The sequence below is a fragment of the Arvicola amphibius genome, unplaced genomic scaffold, assembly GCF_903992535.2.
Source record: "Arvicola amphibius unplaced genomic scaffold, mArvAmp1.2, whole genome shotgun sequence".
NCBI lineage: Eukaryota > Metazoa > Chordata > Mammalia > Rodentia > Cricetidae > Arvicola > Arvicola amphibius.
Genome location: NW_024582315.1, coordinates 183642 through 204261, shown reverse-complemented (window position 1 = coordinate 204261; position 20620 = coordinate 183642). Strand labels below are relative to the sequence as shown.

The 20620-nt window shown below is 37.3% G+C and overlaps 1 pseudogene; it reads right to left on the bottom strand.

Moving 5' to 3' along the window:
- Window positions 1-20620, bottom strand: part of LOC119805805 — a 104161-nt pseudogene that overhangs the window by 59409 nt on the left and 24132 nt on the right.

Here is a 20620-nt window from a genome sequence, read left to right as displayed (position 1 = left end):
TTGTCTGAAAATCAGAGTGCTGGAACAGGGGACCAAACCCGACTCTCTGAATGTGGCTGACGGTGGAGGAGGACTGAGAAACCAAGGACAGCGGCAATGAGCATGAACTCTACAGCATGGACGGGCTCACTGTGAGCCTTGTCAGTTGGGTTGCTCACCTTCCTGGACTTAGGGGGAGCTGGGAGGACCTTGGACTTAACATAGTGAAGGGAACCCTGATGGCTCTTTGGCTTGGAGAGGGGCGGAGTGGGGGTATGGGTGGAAGGGAGGGGAGGGAAGGGGAAGGAGGAGGGGAGGAGATGGAAATTTTTAATAAAAAAAATGAGGAAAAAAAAAGAAAAAAAATTTTGATAAAAGAAAAAAAAAAGAAAATCAGAGTGCAGAGCTAAGCCACTAGAAGTCAGGCAGTGCTGTCACACACCTTTAATCTCAGTACTCAGGGGACAGATCTGTTAGTTCAAAAACACCCTGAACTACATGAAATTTATCCAGTCAATAAGAGAAAAAGAGCTCACACTAAGGTCATCCCAGAATTTGCGATGACATGCTTTTAATCGCAGCATTAGGGAGGTGGAGACAGGAGTGATATGGCTGGGTAGAGAGAGGAATATAACACAGGAGGAGACAGGAGCTTAGTGTTGTCTGAAGCAGTCTGAGTAGCAGTGCAGTCTGAGGCAGCTAGTCTGAAGCAGTCCATGCATGCAGACTGAGGACAGGGATAGCTCCTTTCGTCTGAGCATTGGTAAAGGGAAAAACACTTTAGTTGCTGGTTGCTTTGCTTTTCTAATCTTCAGCATCAAACCCTACATCTGACTTTGGGTTTTTATTATTAATACCAATTAGAATTTACACTACATCCACCCAAAACCTTTGATTTGTTTCTGTGGTGTGCTTTTCACTTTGAAATAAAGGGCAGAGTGAAGTAGATTTAAATTTATTGAACAGAATCAGCAAGCTCACCAGTAAATTTGGCATTTTTCTTGTCATAATCATCACTGAGGGGTCTCTGGGAATCCCAGTGCACATGCTCATTGAGTTCCTTATGCTTAATCCAGGATGTAACAATGGGATTATCACTGGGAAACAAAGGAAATATAAGCATATTTCAAATTCCAGGCCTCCAAATCCAACACATTTTATAACTTTGTCAACCATAGTTCCTACTCCTCCTCCTGGAATACAACATGTGTGGTAGAATTCAAAGAACATTTTATTAGAAACTTCAGAAGCCAGGAACACTTCAGGTCTCCAACATTCTCAAGCATTCATTGTTCTATTAATTTAAAAATAGTGGTAGAGTGATTTGTTCCCCAGTTAAAATTATACAAATGTCATAAAGATGGACAATGGGCAATATGCTGCAAATATATATTGCATGTAATTTACTACCTTAAAAGTGTCCTATTTCTGGGGATTATTCAGAAAAGGCTTTCTCAAAGAATATTTAATAAATATTATTCATTATGAACACATATCTATTAAAATATATGGAAGCCTTACTTCTTTAGGAAAGGCAAGTCTTTTAAAATGTCTCCAGTAAATTCATCAACCAAAGCACATGACATTGGAATAAAACCCAAGTTTTTCATCTTCTCCTGAGAACTTTCTGTAAACAAAAAAAATTATGATCAAGTTAAACATGAACTTTCAGAAGGTAAGACAATACTTTTTTCCATATTTCACATTTAAAAGTATTTTATACTCACTTTTTTACATTTTAATTCCAATCCTGTTCATAAAGTTATTTCCCACATCAAGTCATTTGGAATGTAGTGGTAAATAAATAAATAATAACTAAGCAAATAGTTATATAAATTAAATAAATTAATGGTTAGGTGGCTAGATAGATGAATTGATAGGTATATGGCTAAAAACATACATTATGATGATAACAAATTACTGATAGATGATAGAGAGATAAATAATAGATGATACATAATTCCTTTTGTGCTTGTGTTCAAATATATAATCTTTTCATTTTTGTTTAATAAGTGATAGAAATAAAAAAATGGAATAACCAAAGGTGATGAGATTGGTATTATTATACTCCCTTTGAGATTCCTTTTGTTTATGTACAAGTTTATGCAATAAATAAATTAAAATTGATGGATAGATGATAAGTAGGAAGATAAATTATAGATGATATATAGGTAAATAGATAGACAGACAAGACAGATAGTTAGATATGCATAGTGTTAGTTGGGCCTGGTGTTGCATATCTTTGATGTCAGCACTTGGAAGGTGGAGGCAGAAGGATCAGGAACTCAAGTTTATTTCTAGCTACCTATTGAGTTCAAGACTAGTCCAGATTACATAGAACCTTATGTCAAAAAACCTATTATATGAAAATAAACATATACACAAAGTAAACTAATAATAAAGTGGGAAAAATTAAGATAACCAAGATAACCACTATATTAAATGTTATCTGTGTTTCCTTGGAGGTTTTGTGGGGTGTTTTATGTTAAAATTATCTAAAATCTTTATCTCTTCCCTGATCACTAGTATATAAAATGAAATATATAATATGAATATATAATATGAGTAGTGTTAGCCTTCATAGAATACATTATCCTAATCAAGTACATCAAATATAGACTTATCATCTTCCATAAGTTTAAATTTGTACAATGTAACCTACATTTCCCTATCTACAACATTGTTCCCTCGGTAACTACCTATTTACTTTGTTCCACTTCTATGTATTTATTGTAGGCAGTGCATGTAAATGACATCACATGGCATTTTTTTTCTGTGACTAGCTTATGTCATTTCTCACAATTGTATCTTTAACCTGTTCTGTTTTCTTGTGCTGGAAACTGAGCCCATGGCCTCATACATCCTAGGACACACTGCCTCTGAGGGATGCCTCCAACTTTAAGTTTGACCCTTTTTCTATTTATTTGTGGTGCCCAAACTCCCCCATTATTAATATCCAATCAACTCTTAAACACACTCAGTATTTTGATTTCTACAATTTTGGTTATGACAATGAGTATTGTTTTAGAGTTTTTATTATTTTTCTCATTTCTAATTTTACATTTAATCTCTCTTAAATGTTTCCAATTATTTTCAAAATTGTGATATTAAAAAACAGAAGTTATCAGTTCTAAGTCCACAGTTAATTGTGTTCTTAACTATTCCTCAGCTCTTTCATAAATTCTATCAGTATCCATCATTGACACATAATCCTATAAAATTTTTTTGTGATTTGTTCCTCATAATAATTTGCCAAATCATTTTAGTTACTTTCATTTACTGGATTAGAGTGGCTGTGGGGCCTCACAGTTTAAATTTCAATTTTCAAGAGTTGCTACAATGCTGCAAAATTATACAGTAATTCCTCAGTCATCTTTTCGCAAGCTATTTATCAGAGCCAAAGGCCTTGGGAAATGTTAAACCAAAGATTCAGAGAAATTTTGGCATTATTGCTCAGTGATCAAAGTGACTGTCTTTTGCTGTAGATTTTCACTGTAACTGACTCCCCTTCTGCTACATATTTGGGGATTAATTCTCACAGTTCCGAACTGTTTTTTATGCCTTTAGGATATATGTGAAAACCGTTTCCAAAGGCCAGCCCTTCATTCCTCTCTTTTGGGTAAACACAGATATCTGTCTTCCTGCAGTTATATTTAGCAGCAGGAATTTGGTCAGTATTCAAGATCAAGGAAAGAGCACTCCATTTAAGATATTCATAGATATCCAAGGACATAGAATACTACTTGCCCAAGTTGCTGCTCTGGTTTTACCTACTTACAAATAAAGAATAAAATGACCCAAAACCAACTTTATATTAAGAGATTCCTAACTCCTTATGCTTGCCTTCATCTCAGTTTACTGATGATTTTAGTTCAGGAGTAACCACAACAAGAATGGCTGATAACAGCATACTCTAGAACTGACAATTTAGAGGCCTTGGTCACTTCTTCCTTTCTACTGTTTAAAGCAGTAAGTCTAACTCCATACCTAAGTCCACAGAAATTACAGCGTCTGGTGAATGAGCTAATCAGATCAGGAGCCATTAGCTTCCCACTGACTGTTTACATTGGTTGCCAGGTTACTCGGTATCCTCTATGCATGTTGTGAGATAAGAAGCAGTGCACTCTTTTATAAGACAATTCATGTCCTGTTCATAATTTTTCTGAAAAAAATTAAGTATTTTATATATGACTTAAAAATGTAGCACAGAGCACTAAACTTCCCCTCTAGAATCACCTGATAATTTAATTCCTTTCTTAACTAGCGTTTTCCATTAAGGAGTTTACAAATGTGCACTGGCCACTCTGACCTTTGAGCCACGGATTAGTGTGTACGTGTAAAAATACTTATCTGAATTTTTATGGGGAAAGAGATCCCAGTCCTTGGACCTGGAGGGCTGAGGAATTGCTGGGTTTAATGGTATATATTACTGGGAACATTTATAACAGAGAGCAAGAAGAATAAAGAAACATGGAAAGATGGGCCCTGTAGCAAGTAGATGTCTTAACCTCCAGACTTTAGCACCCTTGGTTTATTGTGGTGTCTTTGATTGAACCCTGAGAGGGGTTTCTTAAGAGCTGAACTCTTAGGAACCCTGGTAAAGAGTGATTTATTACTGCAGATGCAGTGTGGGTTCTTTGTTAGTTATGTTTGCTGAAAGGCCGGTCTAGAAAGAGCTAAACTTTGAGGTTTGCTCCTATAGACCTGGGATTTCTGAAGACTCAGTCTATCACCTCCTGGCTCTGGCCTCTTCTCTTGTACCTGTCACCGAAGACACTCTGTACTTCTGTAGAATAGTGAATTAAATGCAGTGATTTCTGCAAAGACTTTCTAAGGTGACTGCTGGCTCCTTTTCATTCTTTGGCATCCCATGCCTACTTTTACTTTTATTAATATACAACACAGATGCTGTGCATGGTTCCAAGATAGTCTGTAAACTGGCTTAGATGAAGCTCAGCATTCCCACTCACCTTGCAGCTTCCCCCATTTAATTGTTTAAAGAGGACTCATCATGACGTAATAAAGTATTGAAAGTTTTAGTTGACATAGGTCACATTGGTAGAAAGAGAATTCATTTGCATTTGGTTTTGACTTTTTAAGGTGGCAACATTAATTACAAACAACATATAAATTTTCAGTATTAGTCAAAGCATACCACCCCATGGACATGACAACTATTTGAACACACAATGCTAGAAAATGATTTCTACTTGAAGTTTCCAAAAATTCTTTTTTGCCCCCTCAAATTAAGTTAGGAATAAGTTATCTTTGGTTGGTAATGGGATGATTTTGAGAAAATGACATTCAAGTTAGGAATAAATTACCTTTGATTGGTGATGGGATTTTTTTAAGAAAATGACATCTTGTTGTTTTCAAAGGAAATGGTTTTCCCACATCAAAGTTCCTGACCAACTTCGACACAATATCCCAGAGATGTGCATACTCCTTCATGATGACATCTCCTACATTCAAATCCAGGCCTGGATCACAATTAAAATTACACTGTCTTAAGAAACATCAATGCGTGCATAGAAGCATACAACTTCATTCACTAAATTTACCAAGGCAAACAGTGGGATTTTCCGTGGGATTCCCACTGAATTGAAACAAAAAAAAAAAGATCACAGCTGTGGACAATTTCGTGACACACCTTAAAACTAATCTTGCTTTTCAGTTTGACAACTTAATGTTAAAAACTAATGTCTTAACTAGTGATAACTAGTAGTGGTAGATTTAATTGTTTTGAAGGTAGTAAAAATATTATACCACATATAACTTTGAAACCAACAACACTAACTAAAATTAAAATAAAAATTAGCAAAGAATCATTTTCTCAAAATGTGTGTTCTTTTTCTTTGACTACAAAAACACAAGAAATATTATTCTAACAAAAAATAACACAAAGAAAGTATAGAGACTATATCTTTGAAAAACTTAATCCCTAAATAACTAATAAAAGCAAAATATTTCTATTCATGAGGACAATTTTATAAATAAACCTTATATACCATGCATGAAAACAAAATGTTATGAAATGTCAAAAAAATTAACACACGCTTTTAACCAAAATACTTATGGAGCTATATTAAGTAGAAAACATATTGGATTGATATTCCTTCTTCTGATTTCCACAAATAAAAATATAAACAAAGACTGGGAAGCTAAAATAATTACTATTTATACAATAGACATTTAAGAAATGGTTTTGAAGCTTGAAATTTCTCTCTAAAGGAAAGTGATATGTATTATATAGTAAGCTGATACCTTCTGCATTTTCATTTTCATAGTAAAAAGCAATATTCATCATCAAAGGCTCATCTCTTAAATCAGAAAGGTGAAGTAAATCCAAACGCCACATTTCAAACATTTGCACATTACTTAGGATGAAATACTCACACCACTGTTTCTGGAAATTAAAAAAAAAAAAGGTTAATTGACAGCTTTCATGTCCACAGTAATACGTAGAATCACCCCATACACACTTATAATCCAAATGAAAGGCAAATGACAAGACTGTTTTAATTCTCATAAGCAACTAAACCCACTTAGGCTGAATAAAAATTGAAGCATTACATAAAATAAAAACTGATTCAAAAATGAATTTAAACTGCACGTACTCCCAGCACTTGGGAGGCTAAGGGCAGGAGGATGCCTGCAAGATTAAGGCCAGTCTGTGTTACACAGTCAGTTTCAGACCAATCTGGGTTACACAGTGAGACTTTGTCTTAAAAATAAAAACAAAAACAAAACAAAAACAAAAAACAACCTTTTATTATGAGTTAAAAAAATATCTATTTAATACTATGAATTGTTTCCTCCCATTGTGATTCAAAATCTCAAAAACTACATATTTCTTCAGCTTTTGAATGTGCTTCTGTTATTTACTTAGGTTTTTTTAGTTTACTTTGGTTGTCAATGTTGGGCTGCTAAGGGTTCTAGAAAGAAAAACGTTTCCTATCCACCAATGCTGATAGGTCTCCACCAACTAAAGGCTGCGCTGTAATGTTCCATGGTAACACAGACAGAATGTCTGCACACACAGCACTTGCATCTGGCCACAGTAGGCACAATAGCACGGTTTACAGAGTTAAAGTGAGAGACTCCCGAGTGAGCTTTCTTCATTTGCTCTGCCTTAGTATTAAAATTTAATGCTTCCCAACATAAAGAGGAGAATGAAGCTGCTGTTTTTGAGCAGCTAAAATTATCAGGTATTTCCTGCTAGGCCATCATACGATGCTGTCAAATATTTAGTTTTTTTAGTACTGTCTTTTAACCTAAAGCACTTCCTTGTGCATTAAAAATTTCAAAAAATTCTTCAGTATTAACAGTTGTGCACAAAAGGCTTCTGTTAAAGTCTGTATTACACCTAGTTGCATTCACACCAGCTCCCATTTTTGTTCCAGACTTCAGCTTCATAAAGGTGGAAAAAATAATTTAATATATCTGAGAAATAAATTTATAACAAAAGCCAACCATTACTGGTGCTACAATGTTTATTTTAATTGCAAGTATCAGTAGGCTTAAAGTATTAACCTGAAATGACCCATATTAAAGTTTTTAAATGAAAATGGGATCCAGAAGTCTTCCTGACTTTAATTAATATCACAGAGACTGCTAACCCTGAAGGACTAACAAAGCACCTAGAGAATTGTCCTCCTATGGGGTTTCGGATATAGAACTTTCTCTCAAGAATTAGTAGAACCTTAATTGAACCACCTTCACCATGTCTAGTATTTACTACACCACAGAACTTCTTAGAAATTCCATTACAGCAGCTATGAATGTTCACCTGTACAGACATCCAATACATCCTGATGCTCTTTTGTATGGATATGGGTATGGTGTGGGTGTGTGCTGGTGTGCAGAGGTCACAGAATGACTTCAGGAGTCTTTCCCCTGGTAAATCTGACTTTACGTATGTGACAGGGCCTCTCACTGACGCAGAGCTTGACCAAGCAGGGTGGATGGTCAACAAGAATTTTTCCATCTACCTACCTTTGGGATTACAAGTGAGCATCACTGCGCCAGATTTGATTTCATACATGGTTCTATATTGGACATCAATGTCTGCTTTTCAGGCTTCCAAAGCACATGCTTCACCAGCTGAACCACCACTCTTGTGCCCTATTCCTAATCTACTGCTCCAACCTCCAGGTCAATTATGGTGATGTAATGTAATACAAGCACTATCAAGTAAAATTAATATGACTTAATCACCACTTTAGCCACAGTCAAATCAATACACTTCATGATTTTCCTTCACTTCTCTCATTCTGGGCTTTGAGACAGGGGCATTTATACAAATGTTATTTCTCATTGAGTAAGAAAGGTACACTGTCCATGCAGGTGTGCTGCCTCCAGGTAGACTTAAGTCACTCTTCAGAGTGCTACAGAAGAATACTCAGAGCCAGGCGGCGGTGGCGCACGCCTTTAATCCCAGCACTCGGGAGGCAGAGGCAGGCGGATCTCTGAGTTTGAGGCCAGCCTGATCTACAAGAGCTAGTTCCAGGACAGACCCTAGAAACTACAGGGAAACCCTGTCTCGAAAAAACAAAAACAAAACAAAAAAAAAAAGAATACTCAGAGTATAGTGTAGAGGGCTCAAAAGTCTCTTCCTTAGTCTCTAACAACATCAACAGGAAAGTGGATAAATAGTCCTTTAAACCCCCAAATCCAGCTTTGTATCTTCACTGTGTGGTCTACATTGCAAGTCAAAATGCTTTTTAAAAAAAGTAGAAGTGCCATTTGCCTACTTAAACCATTTAGTAGGCACTCAGTGAATTTATGATGAACTTATCTACCCTGATATGATGGTACCTGATTTGTCCTCGCCCACTACATCAGCTTCATCACTAGCCCTATAGTTTTCTGTCCTTGATACAATGAGTGGACCTCAGTTCCTTGGCTGTAATATTTTTGGACAATCACACACAGTGCTTCTTCTCCCACAATCTGGTTTCCTTTCTGTCCACCCTGCTAACACCTACCTATCCTTCAGGACTTGGGTCACATAACTTCTTAGGAGAAACCCTTGCAAACTTGACTAGATCTTTTAACTATTTGTTTCAAATATACTCTAGCTCTTCCTTCATAGTAAGTGTTAACATTCAGTCTGTGTCTTCACTATAAGATGTAACTGTCTGGAAGAACTAGGGTGGAATGAGGAAGGATGTTCATCTCACTCCATCTCCAGGTCAGAAGAGCACATTCCGAATTTCTTTGGGCATAAGACACTTTTCTTGACGATTTATTTCAGGTTTCTAAAAGAAAGTCTACACGGATAATATATGTTTACACACACAAATACATATATAATATTTATTTTTATAAATAAATATATATTGCATATATATTAAGATGGAAATAGTCATTAAAATGATAGCATCCAATATTATAAAGAAAGTAAGAAAATGCAAAAAGAAAAAATGTATATGGATATTTTTCATGTTATACAGAACAGAAAAATCTGTTTAAAATGAAGAGAATAAACTGAAGTATTAACAGATTCTAGCACTGATTTTCACAGAAGACTCTGGAGAGTATCTGCCTTTTTGTTTTCCTAAGATCTCCAAAATTTTTGTATCCATAATCTGGAATGGGAAAAAAACAATAAAGCCTTGCATCCGTTCCCTCACTCTTTCTCAATGCAAAAGGTGGTGGTCACCAGAAACTTCCTCGTTAATGACACAAATCCTGACACCGACAAGAATTTTAAGAAGGAAAATGTCAAGAAGCTCCTCTTTGGGTTGGATGCAAGCCATGATCATTATTAATAACAATCATATTACGGAATATGATTGTTGGAACTAGTCAAGTGACTGATTGAAGCAAGCCGATCTTTGAAGACTCCAAAATTTAACACCACCCTATATAAATCTGTATTTAAAGGTATACATGGTTTTAATGTATCCTGTAGTTAAATAACAAAAGTATAAGTGAAAGGAGAGTATATTTACCATTTTAAAGACAGTCTTGAGGTCCTCAATCCAATCAGAAGTGATGAATCTTGAACAGGCTCTCTGGGAAAGAGGTAGGTGGAGTTGAAAAACCACACTGAGGCAATGGAGCTTACAGAAGTCTTCCACGTCCTTCAGGGTTAAACAACTACCTTGTTCCTGTAGGAAGTAAAGAAGGTGAGTAGAGAGCAGCAGGCTGGAGACTACACACTAAATTTGTGGAAGCCCGAACTTTGTAGCTAAGCTCTCTGTGTGGGAATTCCACATTTACACATTCTCCATTTCTGAGACAGTACTAACCCAGAAACAAGGCTGTGTTTAAACACGTTTGAGATAGAGAGGAAAGGAAGCTTCTTGCTTTGCAGAAGTGGTGTAAGGCATGGCTCAGTATTTTCAGGGACTTCAGGTTTAAACTAATAAACCAGGTGATGAACAGGAGGTTTCAGAGGACCTTGGGTGGTTGGAGCTATATGCTATATTCTCTCTTCTGTCTAAGAAACCTACTCTGAAGACAATATCATGAACTGCCTCCATGAGCACAATAGAGTGGCAATGTAGCTAAAGGGTATAACTGCATGATCACAACAGAGAAAAATAATTAGATATATTTAGCATCAGGGGCAGGGACATCATTGCTATTGGCAAACATTTTGTCTTGTTGGGGGAGCAAGAATACTTCAATGGGGCACTCTTAGGATGCCAGAGAGGGTCTAATATTTAGAAGTTCCAGGGAGAAAAGTTTGACTTACTATCATGATTTAGGGATGAATTAAATTTGGACATATAATCATGTAGAAAGGTTTCATTAAAAGTTACATTTAAGGAGATACTGCAAAGCAAAATATCAAAAACTGGTTATTTCTGAAATAAAGTAAGTTGATAGGTAATGATAGTCTCATTAGCTGAGACTCCATTGTACTGAGATTACATGTAAAATTGAATGTGCACATGTATATACTTTAATGCCCATGAGAATATATATGTGAGATGACTGTTTAGTCATAGCTAAAGCTCAACTGGCCACCAGATTCTTGATCTTTTCTGCAATAAAGGAACCTAAGAGAGTACCAGTAGATCCATGTGGAGGGGTAAGTGTGCCCCTTCCCCGGCCAGCCAGATGCCTCGGAAAGGGAGCACAGGCATTCTCCAATACCCTAAACTTTCCGGCCATTCAGCGGGGCTTCTCCCCAGCTACTGGCTTTCTCTACATATCCCACCCCAGCTTACCCCCAACCACCCTCTTCCATATGCAGGGTCCTAGGATCCCCCAACTAAACCTGCTTCGGGGCTGAGGGTCTGGGGACACAGTGGTGAGTGCAAGGCTGCAGGGGTTTCTTTGTTCTACTGAGCCGGCATCTACAAAGCCATTTGTCTACGAGGTCCTTCCGCAGCAAGTGGCCCTGATCCAGTACCATGAGATCCATCCGGAGGGGTAAGTATGGGCCGCCCCACCCCTTACCCGGCTGACCAGATGGCCCAGGAAGGGAGCACAGGCACACTCCAATCCCCTAAACTTTCTGGCCATTCAGCGGGGCGTCTCATGGCTACTGGCTTTCCCACCCCATCTTGCCCCCAAGCACCCCTTTCCATTTGTGGGGTCCTAGGATCCCACAACTCAGCCTGCTTCGGGGACACAGTGGTAAGTGCAAGACTGCAGGGGTTTCTTTGTTCCACCAAACCAGCATCTACCAAGCCTGCCCTTTTGCCTGCTAGGTCCTTGGCCAGCAAGTGGCCCTGATCCAATACCAGTAGATCCATCTGGAGGGATAAGTGTGTGCCTGCCCAGTCAGTCAGATGCCCCAGGAAGGGAGTACAGGCACCCTCCAATCCCCTAAACTTTCTGGCCATTCAGTGGGGCTTCTCCCCAGCTACTGCCTTTATTTATCCCAACCCAGCTTGCCCCCAAGTACTTCTTTTTACCTGTGGGGGGTCCTTAGATCCACAGCCTACTTCATGGTGGAGAGGATCTGAGAGCCAACTCCAGTGCTGAGGGGACCTAATAGAGGGCAGACCAAGAAAAACCCCCAACTCCACAGTTAGCTACAGCAAAGATACTACCAAGCCACCAAGACTCTCCTAACAGTATTTGAAGAAAGAGATGGGCAGGCGCCAATGTAAGAATTCCTCCAACAATCTGAAAAGCAACATGATAACACCAGAATCCAGTAAGCATACAACAGGGAGACTTAAACACCCTAATCCAGAAGAAGTAGAAGAAATAGATTTTAAACATCACATTATGAAAGTGTTAGAGACCATAAAACAGTATGTGAAAAACTCCTTTAAAGAAATGGATGAGAAGACTAACAAAAAGTTAGAAGAAATGAATAAATCCCTCAAAGATACTTAAGAAAACCAAGAAAAAACAACCAAATAGGTGATTGAAACAGTTCAAGACTTGAAAACTGAAATGGAGGCAATGAAGAAAACACAAACCGAGAGATGGCAGGATATAAAAAATCTGGGTAAACAAACAGAAACTACAGAGACAAGTATAACCAACAGAATACAAGAGATAGAAGAAAGAATCTCAGACACTGAAAATACTATAGAGGAAATAAACACACTGTTCAAAGAAAACAGCAAATCTAACAAATTCTTAACACAAAACATCCAGGAAATCTGGGACATCTTGAAAAGACCAAACATGAGAATAATAGGGGTAGAAGAAAGAGAAAAATTACAGCTTAAAGGCCCAGAAAATATTGATGGAGGATTCTCATTGGCTAATAAACAAACTGCCTTGGCTTTTTGATAGGGCAAGATTTAGATAGGTGGAGTAGACAGAACAGGAAAAAAGAAGTGAGGTAGATGGCTCAGTCAGATGCCACGCCTCTCCTAAGTTAGTCAGACTGCCGTGCCTCTCCTCAGAGAGACAGATGCGATGAAGCCAGCTGCCAGGTCAGACATGCTGAAACTTTCCCAGGAAGACACACTTGTGGTGTTACATAGATTATTAGATATGGGTTAGTCAAGATGTGAGTAAGAGGCTAAAACTAATGTGCCAGGCAGTGTTTAAATGAATACAGCTTGTGTGTTATTATTTAGCATGTAAAGCTAACCACGCGGGAGCCGGGCAGGATGAAAAGCAGGCCAAAACTTTCCCAACCTAAGGAAGGATATTCCTATGAAGGTACAAGAAGCATACAAAACAATGAATAGACTGGATAAATAAAAAATCCCCTCACCATATAATAATCAAAACACAAAACATACAGAATAAAGAAAGAATATTTAGAGCTACAAAGGAAAAAGATCAAGTAACATATAAAGGTAAACCTATCAGAATTACACCTGACTTCTCTATAGAAGCCATGAAAGCCAGAAGATCTTGAATAGATGTGCTGCAGAAACTAAGAGACAATAGATACAAGCCCAGACTACTATAAATAGCCAAGCTTTCTTTCACCATTGATGGAGAAAACAAGATATTCCTGGATAAAAACAAATTTAAACAATATGTAGCCACAAACGCAGCGTTACAGAAAGTACTAGAAAGAAAATCACAAGCCAAGGAAGCCAACATCACCCATAATAACACAGACATCTAACAGCCCTCTACCAGCACAACTCAAACAAGGGAAACACACAAACTCTATCACCAAAATAATAATAATAATAATAATAATAATAATAACCAGAGTTAACAATCAATGGTCATTAATATCACTTAATATCAATGGTCTTAATTCACCTATAAAAAGGCAAAGGTTATGAGAATGGACATGAAAACAGAATCCAACATTCGGCTGTTTACAAGAAACACACCTCATGCACAAAGACAGACATTACCTCAGAGTAAAAGTTTGGGAAAAGGTTTTTCAATCAAACAGACCTTAGAAACAAGCAGGTGTGGCTATACTAATATCTACAAAATTGACTTGAAACTAAAATCAATCAGCAGAGATGGAGATAGACACTTTATACTCATAACAGGAACAATTCATCAGGATGAAGTCTCAATCCTAAATATCTATGCCCCTAATATAAAAGCACCCACATATGTAAAAGAAACATTACTAGAACTCAAAGCACACATCAAACTCCACATACTCATAGTAGGAGACTTCAACACTCCTCTTTCACCAATGGACAGGTCAACAAAACAGAAAACTAAGAGAAATAAGAGAACTAATGGAGGTAATGAATCAAATGGACTTAACAGACATATATAGAACATTCCACCAAAAAGAAAAGAATACACCTTCTTCTCCGCATCTCATGGAACCTTCTCAAAAATTGATCACATACTCAGTAACAAAGCAAACTTCAACAGATACAAAAAATTTTAGTAACCACCTGTGTCTTATCTGATCACCATGGAATAATGTTAGAATTTAACAATAATTCTATCCTCAGAAAGCCTAAAAACTCATGGAAACTGAACAGTCAACTACTGAACCATCCCTGGGTCAAGGAAGAAATAAAGAAAGAAATTAAAGTCTTCCTTAGATTCAACAAAAATAAAGACACAACATTCCCAAACCTATGGGACACTATGAAAGCAGTGCTAAGAGGAAAGTTCATAGCACTAAGTGCCCACATTAAAAAAAATAAAACAGAGAAAGCTTACATTAGAAATTTAACAGCATACTGAAAGCTCTAGAAAAAAAAAAGAAAGAAGCAGACTCACCCAGGAGGAGTAGAAGACTAGAAATAATCAAACTGAGGGCTGAAATCAACAAAATAGAAACACAGAAAACAATCCAAAGAATCAATGAAACAAAGAACTGGTTCTTTGAGAAAATCAACAAGATTGACAAACTCCTGTCCATACTAATCAAAAGGCAGAGAGAAAACAAGCAAATTAACAAGATGAGAAATGAAAAGTCATAACAACAGACATTGAGGAAATTCAGAGATTCATTAGTTCTAACTACAAAACCCTATATGCCACAAAGTTGGAAAATGTAAAAGAAATTACTGTTTTTAGATAAATACCAGATACCAAAATTGAATCAAGATCAGGTGAACAATTTAAATAGACCAATAAGTCATGAGGAAATAGAAGCTGTTCACAAAACCTAACCAAAAAAAGCCCAGGATCAGATGGTTTTAATGCAGAATTTTACCAGAACCTCCAAGAAGAGCTGATTCCTATACTCCTTAATGTGTTTCACATAATAGAAACAGAAGAGTCATTGACGAACTCTCTTTATGAAGCTACAGTTACCCTGATACCAATACCACACAAAGACTCAACCAAGAAAGAGAATTACAGACCAAACTCGCTCATGAACATCGATGCAAAATTTCTCAATAAAATACTGGCAAACAAAATCCAACAATGCATCAAAAAAATTATCCATTATGATCAAGTAGATCATCCCAGAGATGCAGGACTGGTTCAACATACAAAAATCTATCATTGTAATCCATCATATAAATAAACTGAAAGAAAAAACCATATGATCATTTTATTAGTTGCTGAAAAAGCATTTGACAAAATTCAACACCCCTTTATGATAAAGGTCTTGGAGAGGTTAGGGATATAAGGACCATATCTAAATATAATAAAAGCAATATATAGCAAGCCAACAGCTAATATCAAGTAAATGGAGAGAAACTCAAAGCCATCCACTAAAATCAAAAACAAAACAAGGCTGTCCACTCTCACCATATCTCTTCAACATAGTGCTTGAAATTCTAGCAATAGCAATAAAACAACATAAGGAGATCAAGGGGATTCGAATTGGAAAGGAAGAAATCAAACTTTCGTTATTTGAAGATGATAAGATTGTGTACATCAGTGACCCCAAAAACTCTACCAAAGAATTCCTACAGCTGATAAATACCTACAGGAATGTGGCAGGATACAAGATCAACTCAAAAATATCAGCAGCCATCCTATATACAAAGAATAGAGAAGCAGAGAGGGAAATCAGAGAAACTTCACCTTTAATGATAGCCACAAATAGCATAAAGTATCTTGGGGTAAAACTAACCAAGGAAGTGAAAGATCTATTTGACAAGAACTTTAAGGTTTTGAAGAAAGAAATTGAAGAGAACACCAGAAAATGGAAGGATCTCCCATGCTCTTAGATGGGTAGGATCAACATAGTAAAAATGGCAGTTCTACCAAAGGCTATCTATAAATTCAACATAATCCCCATCAAAATCCCAACAAAATTCTTCACAGATCTTGAGAGAACAATAATCAACGCTATATGGAAAAATAAAAGACCCAGGATAGCCAAAACAATCCTATAAATAAAGGAACTTCTGGAGGAAAAATCATCCCTGACTTCAAACTCTATTACAGAGCTACAGTAATAAAAACAGCTTGGTATTGGCATAAAAACAGACGTCGACCAATGGAATCGAATTGAAGACCCAAATATTAACCCACAAACCTATGAACACCTGGTTATCAACAAAGAAGCTAAAATTATACAATGGAAGAAAGAAAACATCTTCAACAAATGGTGTGGCATACCTGGATGTCAACCTGTAGAAGAATGAAAATAGATTCATATCTATCACCACGCACAAAACTCAAGTCCAAATGAATTAAAGACCTCAATATAAATCCAACCACACTGAACCTGATAGAAGAGAAAGTGGGAAGTAGACTGCACCACATGGGCAACTGAGACTACTTCCTATGTATAACTCCAGTAGCACAAACAATGAGAGCAACAATGAATAAATGGGACCTCCTGAAACTGAGAAGCTTCTGTAAAGCAAAGGACACTGTCATTAAGACAAAAAAGGGATTCTACTGAATGGGAGATCTTCACCAAACCCGCATCAGACAAAGGTCTGATCTTCAAAATATATAAAGAACTCAAGAAACTAAACATTAAAATTCTAGTTAACCAGGGGCTGGAGAGATGGCTCAGAAGTTAAGAGCATTGCCTGCTCTTCCAAAGGTCCTGAGTTCAATTCCCAGCCACCATATGGTGGCTCACAACCATCTATAATGAGGTCTGATGCCCTCTTCTGGCCTGCAGGCATACACACAGACAGAATATTGTATACATAATAAAATAAATAAACATGGAAAAAGTTTTAATTAACCCAATTAAAAAAATTGGATACTGAACTGAACAGAGAATTCTCAACAAAAGAGGTTCAAATGGCTAAAAGGTCATGTTCAACTTTCTTAGTGATCAGGGAGATACAAATCAAAACACCTTTGAGATACCGTCTTACACCTGTCAGAATGGCTAAAATCAAAAACACCAAGGATAGCCTATGCTAGAGGATGTGGAGTAAGGGGTACACTCATCCATTGCTGGTGGGAATGCAAAACTGTGCAACCACTTTGGAAATCAGTGTGGCAGTTTCTGAGGAAATTGGGAATCAACATACCTCAGGATCCAGAAATACCACTCTTGGGAATATACCTAAGAGATGCCCAGTCATACTACAAAGCATTTGTTTGACTATGTTCATAGCAGCATTATTTGTAATAGCAAGAACCTGGAAACAACCTAGATGCCCCTCAATGGAAGAATGGATAAAAAAAAAAGTGTGAAATATATACACATTAGAGTATTATTCAGTGGTAAAAATCAACGATATCTTAAATTTTGCATGCAAATGGTGGAAATAGAAAACACTATCTTGAGTGAGATAACCCAGACCCAAAAAGATGAATATGGTATAGACTCACTTATTAGTGGGCTCTAGCTATAAACAAATGACATTGAGCCTATAGTTCACAAGCCTAGAAAAGCCAAATAACAAGCTGAACCCAAAGAAAAACATATATAGATACTCCTGGAAACTGGAAGCAAATAAGATCGCAGGGAAAAAGTTGGGAGCATGGGGGTGGGAGTAAGGGTGAGGATAGGGGAGGGGAGAGGGAGAGAGAGGAGGGAGAAGGGAAAAACTGGGGAGAGCTTGGGGAGTGGGAGGGTGGAGATGAAGGAAGGGCGGATATAGGAGCAGGGAAGAAGATATCTACATTAAGGGAGCCATTTTAGGGTTGGCAAGAGACTTGGCTCTAGAGGTTATCCCAGGTGTCCACGTGGATGTCCCCAGCTATGTCCTTGGGCAGCAGAGGATAGGGTGCCTGAAGTGGCCTTGTCCCACTATCACACTGATGATTATCTCAAATATCACCATAGAATCTTTGTTCGTCGATGATGGAGATAGAAACAGAGACGCTCATCAGAGAAACGGACTGAGCTCCCAAGGACCAGTTGAAGAGCAGAAGGAGAGAGAATATGAGCAAGGAAGTCAGGACCGTGAGGGGTTGGTCCACCCAATAAGACAGTGTGCCTGATCTAATGGTAGCTCACCAAATCCAGCTGGACTGGGACTGAACGAGCTGTGATCAAACCGAACTCTCTGAATGTGGCTGCCAATGAGGGCTGACTGAGAAGCCATGGATAAAGGCACTGGGACTCGTTTCTACTGCATGTTCTGACTTTTGGGGACCCTAATCTATTTGGATGCGCACCTTCCTAGACCTGGATGGAGGGGGGAGTGCCTTGGACTTCCCACAGAGCAGGGTACCCTACCCTCTCAAGGAGGGAGGGGGAGGGAAAAGGGTGAGTGGGGGAACTGGAGGGAAATGGGAGGAGGGGAAGAAGTGTAAATTTTTTGAATGGAAAAATTTAAAAAATGAAAAAAGAAAAATAAAGAAACCTAAGAACAGTAGTCTCTCTCCAGCCAGTAGGGTACCACTGTGTGAGCTTATCTTTTAAAGTCACTGAGAAATTTGCACAAGATAAACTTTAATCCAAACCACATTACTATTTAGCACCTTGGGTTGGAGGACTGCTACTCTCAAAAACCGAAAGTCTGTGCTTTCATAGTGGAATAGAAATAACAATGCTTTCCTGAGCATTTCGTGAACTGTGCACAGAAAAGCCCAAAGCACAGTAGCATAGCAGGTTGTTTCTTCCTTTGCCTGTCTGCGGGTGATGAAGGCTACATATGTCCTATGTGAAGCACTTGTAGGTAACACACTAAGTCATGAAACAGCGTATTCCTTTATGACATGAGATGCAGGGATTCTCCTATTTCTGCTGTTCATATAAACAAGAGAGAACCCACTGCCACGTGGGGAAATGGTTGGTGAAAACAATAAAATATGTAAGCACAAGTGCATCCCAGTGCAGCAACCGCACCTGTTTGTCTTCGCACGTCTGCTTGGAGGCTTTCTTCTCTCTGTTGTCTAAGAAGCAGTGGTACATTTCCAAGAAGAGGGAGCATGAAGTGACGCAAAGGGCTCGCCGGATGTCAGAGCCTTCTGGCCAGAGTTGCTTGAGCAGAGACATCGTCTCACAAGCCTGTCACCGCAGACAATTATAACACATCATGACAATTAGAGAACTTTATTTATTCATAAACGATTATATAGTAAGAAATGGGTCGATATGAAACATATGGAACTGTAGCTATTTCCACTAAAAACATTATGAACACAAATTTTGGGTGGTAAAATTATTTCAAAAAATTTTGAGAAAACTCTTAACAAATACATGCATAAAGTCAGTAAATCAACAAGGAAATTCATGACCTTAAATGCTAATTCTCTAATGAAACTCAAATAATGAGAAAATGGAAAAATGTTTATATTCTTCAGTAATATAAAAATTACCTTTTCTTTGATGATATCAATGTGCTTTTTCATCTTTTACTACTTTAGTAACAGACTGCACCAGAAATCATGGGATGTCAGTCCTAATACTCTGCTAATGAAGTTACAAATGGGCAAAGGCATATGGCAATACACATGTCATTCAATATATTGATACTTTTCATTCAAGTTCTAAAGATCTAACCTAAAAAAACAATCCAATATTTGCCAAAAGATGTGTGCACCAACGCGTTCATCATAGAATTATTTGGAAAAGAAAATCTTCAAACAATTTAAATGCTCAGCATTCAAGAAATACCATATATTCATAAAATAATACTTGTAACTCTTCAAATCCCTATCTTGTATTTTCTTGAAATACTTGCATATATAATTGTAATATACATGATTAGAAGCAACATATATCATGGCAATCAACTTTCTGAAAGTATTGTGTGCTTTTATAGTCATTTTGGACAAAATCTTTTCTGTATCAGTTAAAAAAGAAAATAGTAGTACTAGGAACAACAGTGATGAAATGTTTAAAGGGGAAATAATGTATTCCATCTGGAGCATTTATCAAGTTCCTTGCCACACTTGTGATGCCTCAAGATGTGTAGGGACCAAAAAGATATTCTATTATGAATATTATGAGAAATACAAAGGATTGATATTATTAAAGAGTGAATTAGAGCTATCAAAAGAAATACTGAATCTGCCATAGATATGCAAATGCTATTTTTAAAAGTAATCTATAAATTAAAAATTTTAATTTTCTGTTTTTTTAATTATTCATTTTACTTTAATGTATGAGTGTATTGCCTGCACATACAATTGTTCCTCATATATGCTTGGTGCTCACAGATGTCAGAGAAGGGCATGGGACCCCTATAACTGGAGTTATGGATGGTGATTAAGACCATCACTTAAAATTACAATAAAATCACTAAATATGATAATCTAAGCCATTGAAAATTGCTGTCTCTATATCAAAATCTTTGTCGTGTAATGAAAGCAGTATTCAGAGAAAAACATATAACACTAAACAATGTTTAATACCAAGAGTGAGAAAATAGATCAATTAAATGCTCTGCTAAAAAAATAGATAAAAAGAAACAAGAAAATCAAAAAAGTAAAAGATGAAATCATA